The sequence below is a fragment of the Somniosus microcephalus genome, chromosome 21 (genome assembly GCF_052327205.1).
Source record: "Somniosus microcephalus isolate GS21.2 chromosome 21, FLI_Smic_1.0, whole genome shotgun sequence".
NCBI lineage: Eukaryota > Metazoa > Chordata > Chondrichthyes > Squaliformes > Somniosidae > Somniosus > Somniosus microcephalus.
This window is the reverse complement of record NC_141007.1, coordinates 76,622,917-76,637,361: the sequence shown is the minus strand read 5'-3', so window position 1 is coordinate 76,637,361 and position 14,445 is coordinate 76,622,917. Positions and strand designations below refer to the sequence as shown.

Below are 14,445 nucleotides of genomic sequence, written 5' to 3'. Positions count from 1 at the left end.
CGTGTCTCCTGTAAAAGCTGTATAAAAGAGTTGAACAAAGCTTTAGATTAAAAGACATTCTCTTTCATAAATGTCTCCTCATTGAACCCACAAAGAAATCAATACACACTCTACTAGCCCGTAACAACATAAGAATTAGGAGCAGGAGTCGGCCATTTGGCCCCTCGAGCCTGCTCCGCCATTCAATAAGATCATGGCTGATCTTCGACCTCAACTCCACTTTCCCGCTCTATCCCCATATCCCTTGATTCCCCTAGAGTCCAAAAATCTATCGAACTCAGCCTTGAATATACTCAACAATTCACCATCTGCAGCTCCCTGGGGTAGAGAATTCCAAAGGGTCACAACCCTCTGAGTGAAGAAATTTCTCCTCATCTCAACCCTAAATGGCCGACCCCTTATTCTGAGACTGTGATCCCTGATTCTAGAATCTCCAGCCAGGGGAAACATCTTTCCAGCATCTACCCTGTCAATCTCCCTTAAGAATTTATTCGTTTTAATCAGATCACCTCTCATTCTTCTAAACTCTAGTGAATATAGGCCTAGTCTACTCAATCTCTCCTCGTAGGACAATCCCCCCATCCCATGAAGCAGTCAAGTGAACCTTCGTTGCACTCCCTCTAAGGCAAATATATCCTTCATTATGTAAGGAGACCAAAATTGTACACAGTACTCCAGGTGTGGTCTCACCTATATAATTGCAGTAAGACATCTTGGGGGAAAATTTGAGTCGCGCCCCCTTTGGGGCGCTAACTTCACCTGGGCGCTACTTTTAGCGCCCTGAAAAAAATAGCGCCCCCGCAGCTGAACTTCATCTGTAGCGCCCCAAGAAGGAAGCAGGGCACTACTGGAAGTGCCCCACCTCCCTCTTGGGGCATTGCGAGGGAATACCACGGCGCTACGTGCCGCAGCGCCACGCTCTGCGGCACATCGCACCGTGGTACTGCAGGCCTTCCTCCCCTTCTTAAAGGGGAGGGGCCTAGCTCAGCGCGACCAGGGGCCCAGCTGGGCCACCAGGGATCGGAGTGCCAGCAAAAGAGCCCGGCACTCGAGGACTGCCGGGCTCACGTAGTGCAGCCGGCACTCCGCAGGGGGGCTGCTGAGGAGGCCGGGGAAGGCAACGGGGGCAGGTGCTGGCAGGCGGCCAGCAACAAAAATGGCCGCCCGGCACCTCGCCTTTAATTAGTGCTGCCCCGGCCGCAGGTAGGCCCCACATACCCCGTCTGACTTAGAGTCTGGCGGTAAGTCAGGGAGCGCTTCCGAAGATCGCGGCTGGGGCGCGAGTGGGGCACTGCGCACGGTGGTGACGCCATCGCCGGCGGCGCAGCGCCGTGTGACGCTAACAGTTACCACCTCTGCTAACCTCCCGCTGAATTTCACGAGCGCATTGGCAGCGCCGCGCCCGGGCACTAGTCGCTTTGCGCCCTGTTAAGGCGCTAACGGGAGGCGCAAAGCAACCGAATTTCCCCCCCCTTTACTCTTCTATGTCAATCCTTGTGTAAAAAAGGCCAACATACCATTTGCTTTCCTAATTGCTTGCTGTACCTGCATGTTAACTTTCTGTGATTCGTGTCCAAGGACACCCGGGTCCCTCTGAACACCAACATTTCCCAATCTCTCACCATTTAAAAAAATTCAGATTTTTATATTTGTCCTACCAAAGTGGATAACTTCACATTTCTCCACGTTATATTCTATCTGCCATGTTCTTGCCCACTCACCTAACCTGTCTATATCCCTTTGCAGCCTCTTTGCATCCTCCTCACAACTTACTTTCCCACCTAGCTTTGTATCGTCAGCAAACCTGGATACATTACACAATAGCAAAATACTGTGGGTGCTGGAAATCTGAAACAACTGTGAGATTAAAAGACAAAAGGGATGATGGTGCGAGGCAAAAGGAGATGGAAATGGGACAAGTTAAGAAACAAAAGATGGCTCTAGATGAGGTGTAAATGGCGATGGCAGAATGATCAACAGCTGCCATGTGAGAAGAAAAAGGGGGAAAAAGAATAAATCAATGGACTCAACATCGAGTTCAACAATTTCAGACTATAACCTCGCCCCCTATATTCTGTTTCCCTCTGTTTTTTCTCACATGGCATACCGTCTCCTTTTGCCTCACCCCGTCATCCCTTTTGTCTTTTCATCGCTCCTGCCTTCCGGCCTATCACAGACCTTCCCTTTGTTCTTTCCCCCCCTCCCCCCTTTCCCTGCCCCGGCACTTGTTGCTTATAAATCTGTTACTTCTCTAACTTTTTCCAGTTCTGACGAAGGGTCCTCGACCTGAACCGTTGACTCTGTTTCTCTCTCTCCACGATGCTGCCTGACCTGCTGAGTGTTTCCAGCATTTTCTGGATACATTACACTCGGTCACCTCATCCAAATCATTGATATAGATTGTAAACATCTGTCACATTATTGGAGAGTTTCACCATTGCTGGTTAGATGATGAGCCCAAATGTGAAGAGATAAAGAACCAAGTAATCAGATACTAACCTGAAGCATCATTTATTAGTTCAAGCACATATTCAATTTGGTTCCCATCCAAATTGGTAATAGGCGAAAAAGCAAACCATACTGTAACACAGATTATTGTGCAATGAAGAAGGCATTGTGAATGAATATAAAGAATTCTCTCTTTGCAGGCAATGACAGACCTGCCGTTTGTTTCAGGATGGATTTTATTTCAGATTTATAGAATTTTCATTTTTATTTTCCTTTTTGTTTTAAGAAGTTTAATGCTTGGTTAAGAATAGGCGGCAATGGGATATTCCAGCTCTCTCCTGTATATGTGTAGGGTCAGTGCAGGAGCACAGCACGCTGGACTCCCTAAGCCACATAGAAATAGTATTTGGGTTCACGTGCAGGACTCTCCACACACTGAATCGCAGCCGCACTGCCTTGGGGAAGCGAAGGCTGGAGAACAAGGTAGGGAGCAAAGATTTAACAAAGGCCTGGGCCATGTTTGCATAGCTCTCTGCTGCTTGTCCAAGTGGTTTTTTAGGAGTGGGTTATCTGCCAGCCCGCTCAGCTGTGCAATGCGGGGAGGTGCGAGAAAGCGAATGGAGAGGAGATGGGTTAAAAAAGCACCACAAAGGCTCGGCAAGTCTGTGGAGCAAGACACAGAGTCATACACACAAGGAGGGCCTCAGGTGCAGCTGGGGAGCGAGCTGGAGGGCGACAAGCAGCCGTAACACTCCCGAGGCAGGAAAATCAGATGGGGTTCCTGCTCCTGATCCTGATCCCCATCAAGTGACACCTGCCGGAAATGCTTGTATGCCAATATCAGGTTCAGTTATGAAGCCCCCATAGTTGAATAGCTGCTGACACTCACAGTCAAGTGTCGCACATGAAAAGTGGCCACTTGAGCAAGATACTGATTCACTCTGTGAGCCCCACTGCTTCTGCACAATGGTCCTCTGCAGTTCCTGGACTAAGCGTGAATACTAAGGGAGGCCTACTAAGGTTCCCATTTAGTGAAAGTACTCCTAATAAAACAGTAATATTTGGGCTGGCAATATTTTACATTATCTTTAATAAGGTAATCCATTAAACCCATCTGTTAAGAATGAACAGACAAGTGCCATCAATATTTTTTGACAATATAACTCAAATGGTTGAGCTTGGGGGATTTAAATTTTGGCTTAATGGAATGATTATTATATTTAGTTTTAAAGCAGACCCCTTTTCACCCCAGTGTATCATCTGCTCATCATTCAGATTTCAAAAAGGATATATACAGGATATCTTGAGGGTAAAGTTTTAAGTTTGAGTACAGGTTTAAATAAAGATTGAAGACAGAGGTCAGAACCAAAAACATGGATAAATGTAAAGTGAAAATGCTGAGCCCACTTTAAACACAGTGTGACACACAGAATTGCCGTAGTCCATCATCACTAATTGATAAACATGGTTACTAATTTAACACCATTTATTTCTGGCTTGTTGTATAGCACTTTGGAATGCATGAGTAATGTCAAAAAATTAGATTTAAATGTCACTGCAGAGCTTAAGCAACATATTTAGTGTACAAACCTACAACCCATGTCTCCCTCTCCCCTTGAGAAGAGCACTTCAAAGAGCTGAATCTGTGCATTGTACTGCCAACAACATTCTGCTTTGTGATCATTAGTCACTGAGCTCTCTCCAGCACTAATGACACACTGCTAAAATGCTTAGGCCTAGAAATTCAGTTGTTTGCGCCAGCCGCTAGCACCTTAGGAGGAGATGTGGGGCGCTAGGCGGCTAGCGGCTGGGCGCAGCGCGATCTGCGCCTCTCCCCAATTTCAGTAAAGATTTAGCGGCGGCGCAAAGCCTTTGCGCGCGCTCAGCTGCGCGCGCAGATCCTGATGTCATTTCATCGTGCAACGCCCTTTGTGCGCCCCAAACCAGAAATTCAGTGGCGCCGGCCTATTGTGCGCCTGGCGCCCCTAGCGACTGGTAGAGGGGAACGGTTCCCAGTCGCTGCGGGGCGAGGGTGTGCAAATTAAAGGGCACTCCTCCTGCAGTAGAAATGGCAGCCATTTTGCAACACTCCTTCTTTGTGAGAGACGGATCTTTGCAGAGAGACAAAGGTAGAGAGCTTTCTGGTTTGGCTCAACACTCGCACAGGTACTTGTGGCTTCAGGCCACAGCTTTGCACTTGTCTTTAACTTCAGAGCCATAGCATTGATTGGAAACATATAATGGGGGCTGCAATGGGTGCAAACGTTGGCCTTCTCCACAGTCCTGGGCGTTGTCCAGATCAAGCAGCAGTGGTCAGGCCTTGCTTCAGGGCTGCAGTGTGCAGGGCGTGGCAGGCAAACAAATCCACCCTCCCCCTTTAAGAGCTCAGCGGCGCCAGAGTGTCTGCCGTCAATCAGCAACTCGCCAAACCTGCGCTGCGCCCGCCCTCGGGGGTATCGCCCCGGGCCGCCGGCTTAGCGCCTAATGATAGTCGTGCATCGCCTGTTTTAGCGCAGCAGCAACCTCTTGGGGCGATGCCACTGAATATCGGCGAAGGTGGCGCGAACTTGCGCCGGGCGCAAACTTTAGCGGCCGCCCGGCTGTAGCGCCCCAAACGTGGCTATACTGAATTTCTAGGCCTAGTGTTCTCAAGCACTTATTGGCATGGTACGTGTAAAACAGAACGGTACCGACTGGGAAGTTCCTGGGTTCTCTCTCGCTGGGGCAGCAGTAAGCACAATTAGTGTCAGCACCCCCAGAGATGGGGGAGGGGTCACTTTCCAATGACCCTTGCTAGAAAGTTCACACGGGCCATTAAATGGGACAGAACTGGACTCTGCTCTGATGCCCCTCCATGGCTGAATAGCTTACTTGTACTCAATGTCCAGGCCCACACATGAATGGCCACTTGGGTGAGGCACCAGAACATGGGAACATTAGGACCAGGAGGAGGCCATTCAGCCCCTCGGGCCTGCTCCACCATTCAATCAGATCATGGCTGATCTGTACCTCAACCCCATTTACCCGCCTTTGCTCCATATCCCTTGATACCCTTACCCAACAAAAATCTATCGATCTCAGTCTTGATAGCTCCAACTGTCCTACCACCCACAGCCTTGTGGGGGAGAGAGTTCCAGATTTCTATTACCCTTTTTGTGAAAGAGTGCTTCTTGATTTCACTCCTGAATGGCCTGGCTCTAATGTTAAGATAATGCCTGTCATAAATCACAACTTCTACAAGAAGTAACTCAGGAAGTACTACTCGGCCAGCTGAGGGCGCCGTCCGAGGAGTATAAATACTCGGGCGTGGGCCCAACTTGGCCAGAGACAATCTGGAAACAGGAAGCTAGTGACTACTAACTAGACCTCCATGTTGTGTTACAAGTTGATTAAAGCCTTGCTTTATGTTCAACCAAGTGCGTAGTGAGTCTTTATTACGTCAATGCCCCCTTGTTCTTGATTCCCCACCAGAGGAAATAGTTTCTCCGTATCTACCCTATCGAATCCTTTTAACATTTTAAACACTCGATCAGATCCTCCCTCAGACTCCTATACTCACGGGAACATGAGCCAAAATACCATGAAGCTGTACCCCAGCACAAGACAACACCTTCATTTCCTTATGCACGAGTTAGGTGCACTTCAGAGTAACAGGACGTTCACAGAATCTGCACACGGCTGATGTATAAATCAAATGTTTAAAAATACCGTGGTAACAAAACGCCTGTGCAAGACTGACATTATTTAAGCAGGATTGGGTATTAAATATTTCTGGATATAAGGTGTTCAGGAAAGATAGGATGTGGGGTGGCAGTATTGGTTAAGGAGAATGTAACAGTGCTGGAGAGAGAGGATGTCCTGGAGGGGTCAAGGACAGAATCTATTTGGTTAGAGTTAAGAAATACTAGAGATGTCATTGCACTACTAGGTGTATTCTACAGGCTACCAATTAGTGGGAAAGATATAGAGGAGCAAATTGGCAGGCAAAACTGCAGTGGAACAATGGGCTGTCTTTAAAGAGGAAATAGTTCGGGTACAGTCGAGGTGCATTCCCACTAGGGGGAAAGGTAGGGCAACTAAAGTTGCGGTTCCCTGGATGGCGAAAGACAGAGAGTAAGATGAAGCAGAAAAAGAGCGCCTATGACAGATGTCAGGTCGAGAATACAAGTGAGAATCAGGCTAAATATAGAAAGTTCAGAGTAGAAGTGAAAAAGAAAATAAGAGGGGTAAAGAGGGTATGAGAATAGAATGGCAGCCAACATAAAAGGTAATCCAAAAGTCTTCTATATGCATATAAATAGTAATCAGGTAGTAAGAGGAGGGGTGGGGCCGATTAGGGACCAAAAAGAGACCTATGCATGGAGGCAGAGGGTATGGCTGAGGTACTAAATCAGTACTTTGCATCTGTCTTCACCATGGAAGAAGATGCTGCCATAGACATCGTGAAGGAGGAGATAGTGGAGATACTGGATGGGATAAGAATTGATAAAGACGAGGTACTAGAAAGGCTGGCAGTACTTAAAGTAGGTAAGTCACCAGGGCCGGATGAGATGCATCTTAGGACACTGAGGGAAGTGAAGGAAGAAATTGCGGGGGTACTGGCCATAATCTTCCAATCCTCCTTAGAAACGGGGGTGGTGCCAGAAGACTGGAGAATTGCAAATGTTTACACCCTTGTTCAAAAAAGGGTGTAAAGATAAATCCAGCAACTACAGGCCAGTCAGTTTAACCTCGGTAGTGGGGAAGCTTTTAGAAACAATAATCAAGGACAAAATTAACAGTCATTTGGACAAGTGTGGATTACTTAAGGAGAGCCAACACGGATTTGTTAAAGGCAAATCGTGTTTATTCAACTTGATTGAGTTTTTTGATGAGTTAACAGAGAGGGTTGATGAGGGCAATGCGGTTGACGTGGTGTACATGGATTTCCAAAAGGCGTTCGACAAAGTGCCACATAATAGGCTCGCCAGCAAAGTTGAAGCCCATGGAATAAAAGGGACAGTGGCAGCATGGATATGGAATTGGCTAAGTGACAGGAAACAGAGAGTAGTGGTGAACGGTTGTTTGTCGGACTGGAGGAAGGTATACAGTGGTGTTCCCCAGGGGTTGGTTCTAGGACCGCTGCTTTTCTTGATGTATATTAATGACTTGGACGTGGGTGTACAGGGCACAATTTCAAAATTTGCAGATGACACAAAACTTGGAAGTATAGTGAACAGTGAGGAGGAGTGTGATAGACTTCAAGGGGACATAGACAGGCTGGTGGAATGGGCGGACACGTGGCAGATGATATATAACGCAGAAAAGTGCGAAGTGATATATTTTGGTAGAAAGAATGAGGGGAGGAAATATAAACTAAAGGGTACAATCCTAAAGGCGGAGCTGGAGCTGTGGCTGGAGTCACTGTGGAGCATCCGTGAAGCTGAGATCTTCGTGGATAGCACGTTTAACAAGGTGGTCACACCACAGGTAAAGAGTGCACAGGCAGACAGGGAATGGGTGACCGCCAGAGAGTGTAAAAGAACTAAGAAGGTAGTGCAGAAGTCCCCTGGGTCCATCTCCCTCTCTGACAGATTTTCCATTCTGGATACTGCTGGGGAGATGGTTTCTCAGGGGAATGCAGCAAGAGCCAAGTCCGTGACACTACGAGTGGCTCAGCTGCACAGGAGGGGAGGAAAAAGAGTGGGAGAGCAATAGTGATAGGGGATTCTATCGTAAGGGGAACAGGTAGACGTTTCTGTGGCCGCAGACGTGACTCCAGGATGGTATGTTGCCTCCCTGGTGCCAGGGTCAAGGATGTCACTGAACGGCTGCAGGGCATTCTGAAGGGGGAGGGCGAACAGTCGGAGGTCGTGGTTCACATTGGTACCAACAACATGGGTAGAAAGAGGGATGAGGTCCTGCAACAAGAATTTAGGGAGTTAGGTAGCAGATTAAAAAGCAGGACCTCAAAGGTTGTAATCTCTGGGTTACTCCCGGTGCCACGTGCTAGTGAGTATAGGAATAGGAGAATAGAGCAGATGAATGCATGGCTGAAGAGTTGGTGCAGGAGGGAGGGCTTTAGTTTCCTGGATCACTGGGTCTGCTTCTGGGGAAGGTGGGACCTGTACAAGTTGGACGGGTTGCACCTGAACCGGAACGGGACCAACATCCTTGCGGGGAGGTTTGCTAGTACTGTTGGGGGGGATTTAAACTAACTTGGCAGGGGGATGGGATACAGAGTGGAGCTATAGTAGGGGGTGATGCACAGCCAAATATAGAGGAAAAAACAAGTCAGCCTGGAAGGCAGAGCAAATATCTAATGGCACAAGGGAGTATGGCAAGGCTGGATGGCATTTATTTTAATGCAAGGAGTCTTACGAGTAAGGTAGATGAATTGAAGTTATTGATGAACACATGGGAGTATGATATTGTTGCTATCACAGAGACATGGTTGAGGGAGAGGCAGGACTGGCAGCTCAATATTCCGGGGTATAGAATCTTCAGGCGAGACAGAGGGGGGTGTAAAAGAGGAGGGGGTGTCGCAATATTAATCAAGGAGTCACCACCACTAAAACCAGTCCAACACCAATATTTCAATTAACCTTACAGACATTCTTCAATAACTAAGATAGAAGCAGCAGATCCTAATAAGACCAATTTTTAAGTGCACTTTCCACTTCCCCGTCCTCCTCCCCAGCCCAGCCTCGGTTGCTTTGCTGAGACTCTCTTTACAAAGGAGTCAGGCGATGTTACGGAGGTAGAAGTAGACGGTCTTAGTGATGGTGCGGATATGTGGTCGGAAGCTCATCTCAGGGTCAAATACGACACCAAGGTTGCGAAGGGTCTGGTTCAGCCTCAGACAGTTGCCAGGGAGAGGGATGGAGTCAGTGGCTAGGGAATGGCGTTTGTGGCAGGGACCGAACGGCTTCGGTCTTCCCAATATTTAGTTGGAGGAAATTTCCGCTCATCCAGTATTGGATGTCTGACAATTTAGAGACAGTAGAAGCACTGAGAGAGGTGGTGGTGAGGTAAAGCTCAGGAAAGATGTATTTGCCTTGAAGGGGGTATAGCGCAGTCACCAAAATGATACCAGGCTTAGCAGGTTTAAGTATGAGGACAGTTTGCAGAAACTAAGGGGCTGACTTTACCAATGAGGGCGCGTTGGAGGCGGGACTGCCGCTTGTTGGGTTTTAGTCCCGTTTCCATCTACTTCTGGCCAACCCACGCTATTTTCCCTTGATTGACCTCGTTAAGCCCGCCCAATTAAGGGGAAGCCAGTGACAGAGAACGTTGACAGATGAATTGTCATCATTTGCCAGCTCTGTGAAGCTGTCAAACACTGACATTCTCTGTTGTTTGATGAGTCCTTGTATTCGAGACTCATCAAACCTCTTTTGTGAGCAGAAATGAGATGGTTGTTGCATTGGAGAATGCAGCAGCCGTCTGTCATCTCCGCCGGTGAGATGCGAGACTCTCCGCATCCCCAACGGTTGAAGTCTGCAGGAAGAAACAAAGGTAAGTAAACATTTTTTATCACTTTCCACTCACCTCACATACTCACCTCTCCACACTTTCATAAGTATTGTACATAAAGATTACATAGAGTTACATAGAATGTACAGCACAGAAACAGTCCATTCGGCCCAACTGGTCTGTGCCGGTGTTTCTGCTCCACACCAGCCTCCTCCCGCCCCTCTTCATCTCACCCTATCAGCATATCCTTCTAATCCTTTCTCCCTCATGTACTTCCCCTTAATTATTGGCTAGTTTGTTCTTGTTTGCTAGTGGAATATATTTCTCCTGAACTCTACTGACTGTTTTTTAAATATTTCCCACTGCTGTTCATGTTATGTTTGTACATATACCCTGGAGTGACTCCAAAGTTCAAATGTAACTTTAGGATTCCAGTAAAACCAATCTTCACTTTCACAATTTCTAGCATTATCTGAACTCCTCAGTTCAATTCCCGCTAATGGGTTACCCTCCATCTCCATTACTCCCTTTATCAGAATTGGGCAATGAAGTTTGGCTTTCATCACATTAAAAAATTGAGCCCACTGCATTCCAGAATCAGGAGGAAAAGCAGGGGAAGGACCCACAAAACAAAATAAAAACCAGTCCCACTTGCCATCCTACGCATTATTTCCAGTTGGGGCGATGGTCGGGGTTGGGGAAACCCGGTAAGTTAATACATCAGGACCACTGTAATGTACATTGGCAGCCTTACTGGCATCAATCTTACATATTTCAGGTGTCAAACTGACAACTAAATGAAATTTTTACAGCTTCATCTGTTAAAGATGCTGCCGTCAGTCGCATTCAACCTTCTTGACATGGCAGTCCTCATTAGAAAGCTATAAGTTGACTACTCGTTCCAATAAATTAATTTTTCATGGGAAGCAATTTCTACACACTTAAGTTCTTTCATGCCACTGCAGCAGTCTTGATTGTCGCCCTCCACCTCCGCCTCCCGTGCTATTGGAGGTCAGCCCACACAGCACCTTCATTGGAATATCTTTGTGTCGACACCCAGAAGTCTTCCTTATTGAACCTTGAATCTGTAGCTTCTTTATACCAGTGTTATTTTACAAAACAGCACACACAGAGAGGAGGCGGCGGTGGGGGGGTGCAATTTGAACCTGTTTTTGTTGCCCCCACCCCAACACAAGAGACACAAGACCATTGCCTTTCCTGAGGGAAGAGTGAAAACTTCAACGCCATGTTAGCAGAAATATTTGAAACCAATTCAACTCTGAACTGCTTCTCTGCGGCTTGCATCCCTATTTCAACTGGGAAAAAGTCAATCTAATCTAATCTCACAAATCGAGTTGTGGCTACGGTGTGCATGTAATGTCCTAGAGTCTGTGGGCTGGCGTCTGTCGCCTTGAGCGATGCACTGCCTCAGCTTAACTAACTCATGAGATTTGGAACGCTGGAGACGACATGCCAGCAGAAAGCGCTGATGCAAATGACTTCGGAGGGTTCAACATCATTTTCTTGAACTACGCATCCATTTAAATAAACACTACCGTGTAGTTAGACAATGATTAAAGAGTAGCTGTCACCAGCACTGCAATTTTTATTGCTGCATTTATATTACAAATCTTCTCTAAGGAAGAGGGGGTTTGTGTGATGACCTCGGCTGCCCGTGGTGTGGGTCCTGCCCCATAATGTTGCTGTATGTCTGGCTATTTCAGTGTCATGATTCACTTCTCTGGAGGTCCACTTAAGATCAGCAATGGGCAAAATGGCATCATTGGCCTGTAGGCTGTGAGAGACTGAATAGCTGCTAGCTCACGCCTCCTCCCCCACCGGACCCTGTACAGTACAGAAATACTCCCTCCCCATCTCCAGTCTCCTGTAAAGCGCAGAACCCCCACCTTCCCCAAGGTCCCATATAGCAGAAAAAGCCATCCTCTTCAGGTTCCCATACAGTACAGGGACTCATTCCCTCCAAGACTGTGTACAGTACAGAAACCCGTCCTTCTCTCCCTGCAGCGCCACCTCTCCCCCCCACCCCCCCATTTGATCCAACACTAACTGGAGAGAGATAAAGAGGGTGCAATTAAGAGCAGTAGTGTCGGCAGTCTTTTGTTTGTCCAGGTCTTGTCTTGTCGTCGAAGCTATTTTGTTCTGTGTAAAGAGTCTTTCTTCCCATCAACTCTCTCCGCCCAGTTCCTCGGCCGATACAGGATTCCTGGCCACTAGAACATTCTCTGCTCCACTCCTCTGCCTATGCGACCTTGTAACTGACTCATAGGAACCACACAAGAGCATCAATGTGCAGCTCTCTGCGAGGTAGCTTCTAGTCTCCATTTTGTATTCATAGATGCATTTAAGGGGAAAGCTAGATAAGTACATGAGGGAGAAAGGAATATGCTGATGGGGTGAGATGAAGAGGGGTGGGAGGAGGCTCAGAGTAAGGGGTCGGCCATTTAGGACTGAGATGAGGAGGAATTTCTTCACTCAGAGGGTGGTGAATCTTTGGAATTCTCTACCCCAGAGGGCTGTGGAGGCTCAGTCGTTGAGTATATTCAAGGCAGAGATCGATAGATTTTTGAATATTAAGGGAATCAAGGGATATGACTGCACAGTGTTCAGCGCCATTCACAACTCCTCAGATAATGAAGCAGTTCATGCCCGCATGCAACAAGACCTGGACGACATTCAGGCTTGGGCTGATAAGTGGCAGGTAATATTCGCGCCACAGAAGTGCCAGGCAATGACTATCTCCAACAAGTGAGAGTCTACCCACCTCCCCTTGACATTCAATGGCATTATCATTGCCAAATCCTCCTCCATCAACACCCTGGGGGGGTCACCATCAACCAGAAACTTAACTGGACCAGCCACATAAATACTGTGGCAACAAGAGCAGGTCAGAGGCTGGGTATTCGGCGGCAAGTGTCTCCTGACTCCCCAAAGCCTTTCCACCATCTACAAGGCACAAGTCAGGAGTGTGATGGAATACTCTCCACTTGCCTGGATGAGTGCAGCTGCAACAACACTCAAGAAGCTCGACACCATCCAGGACAAAGCAGCCAGCTTGATTGGCACCCCATCCACCATCTTAAACATTCACTCCCTCCACCACCAGTGTACCGTGGCTGCAGTGTGTACCATCTACAAGATGCACTGCAGCAACTCACCAAGGCTTCTTTGGCAGCACCTCCCAAACCCGCGACCTCTTCCACCTAGAAGGACAAGGGCAGCAGGCGCATGGGAACACCACCACCTCCAAGTCACACACCATCCTGACTTAGAAGTATATCGCCGATCCTTCATTGTCGCTGGGTTAAAATCCTGGAACTCCCTACTTAACAGCACTGTGGGAGCACCTTCACTGCATGGACTGCAGCGGTTCAAGAAGGCGGCTCACCACCACCTTCTCAAGGGCAACTAGGGATGGGTGATAAATGCTGGCCTTGCCAGCGACGCCATAAGCGAATAAAAAATAAATATGGGGATAGTGCTGGAAAGTGGAGATGAGATAGATGATCAGCCATGATCTTACTGAATGGCGGAGCAGGCTGGAAGGGCCAAATGGCCGACTCCTGCTCCTAATTCTTATGTTCTTATTAAATAGCTGGAACAGGCACAATGGGCCGAATGGCGTCCTATGCTGTATGATTCTGTGGGGGTTATTTTGGTGAAAGGGTGAAATGAGGTGCTATATGGGTGCTGTGCTAATAAGACACGCCTGTTTGAAAGTCTAGTTTTAGCAAGCAATCTTGGGCCTAATTGCCGATTCGTCCACCTGGCCCTCCTGTCCCTCTCTCCTGCAGCAGCTGGTGCTGCTCTGCCTGGCCTCATGGCCTCCTCCCATTCCTCGTCCAGACTGAGGGGGGACCCTTAGCAAGATGCCCATGACCAAGCACTCCCTTTCTCCTGGTGACTCCTATAAAGTGGAGTAGCACAGCACTTACTCTTTTTAGGTGATGTCCTGAGAGAATTTCTGGAATAAATGTTGATAGTGTTGTTGAAGTCTTGACAAACTGTCCCAGAAAGTCCCCCGATGTGATTGAGGTCCTCTTCAAACCTCCAGCAGCAAGTGAACAGTAAAAGGCGATATACCTTTAAGTAGCGCTACTCCCAATCAGCTGGTCGCTGTTAGCAGAGGACTATCCACCAAATGTCATGCAGCCTCGTTAATGGGCGTTAGCGGGCAATTTAAGTGGCAATCAGCCCCTTAACGATCCTCCGGGCGGATGTTCCTAGCGCGCAATTCAACCCCTTTACCAAGATGGCGTTTTGCGCTAAACACGGGCTAAACCGGCGTTTCAGCTTAAGACCCCATCTTGGCCACCTCTGAGGCTCTTTAGCGCCTGAAGTATCCAGGGAAAATCGCCCCCCTGTGATTCTGGAGTTGGTAATCTGAAAGATGAGATCAAATGGGCAAGATCCTTCCTCATCTAAACTGGTCTTGAGTCACCAGCTTGCCTGTGGCTAGTGGCAACATTTACATTGCTGCTCTGGTGCTGCTACAAGCAAGGACAACCACCTTGACAGCAACAA

The 14,445-nt window shown here is 47.9% G+C and overlaps 1 protein-coding gene across 1 annotated transcript in view; it reads right to left on the bottom strand.

Moving 5' to 3' along the window:
* The window catches only part of LOC147102984 (ran GTPase-activating protein 1-like), a 734,758-nt gene that overhangs the window by 654,635 nt on the left and 65,678 nt on the right, over nucleotides 1–14,445 (bottom strand). The gene's annotated exons all lie outside the window — the stretch shown is intronic.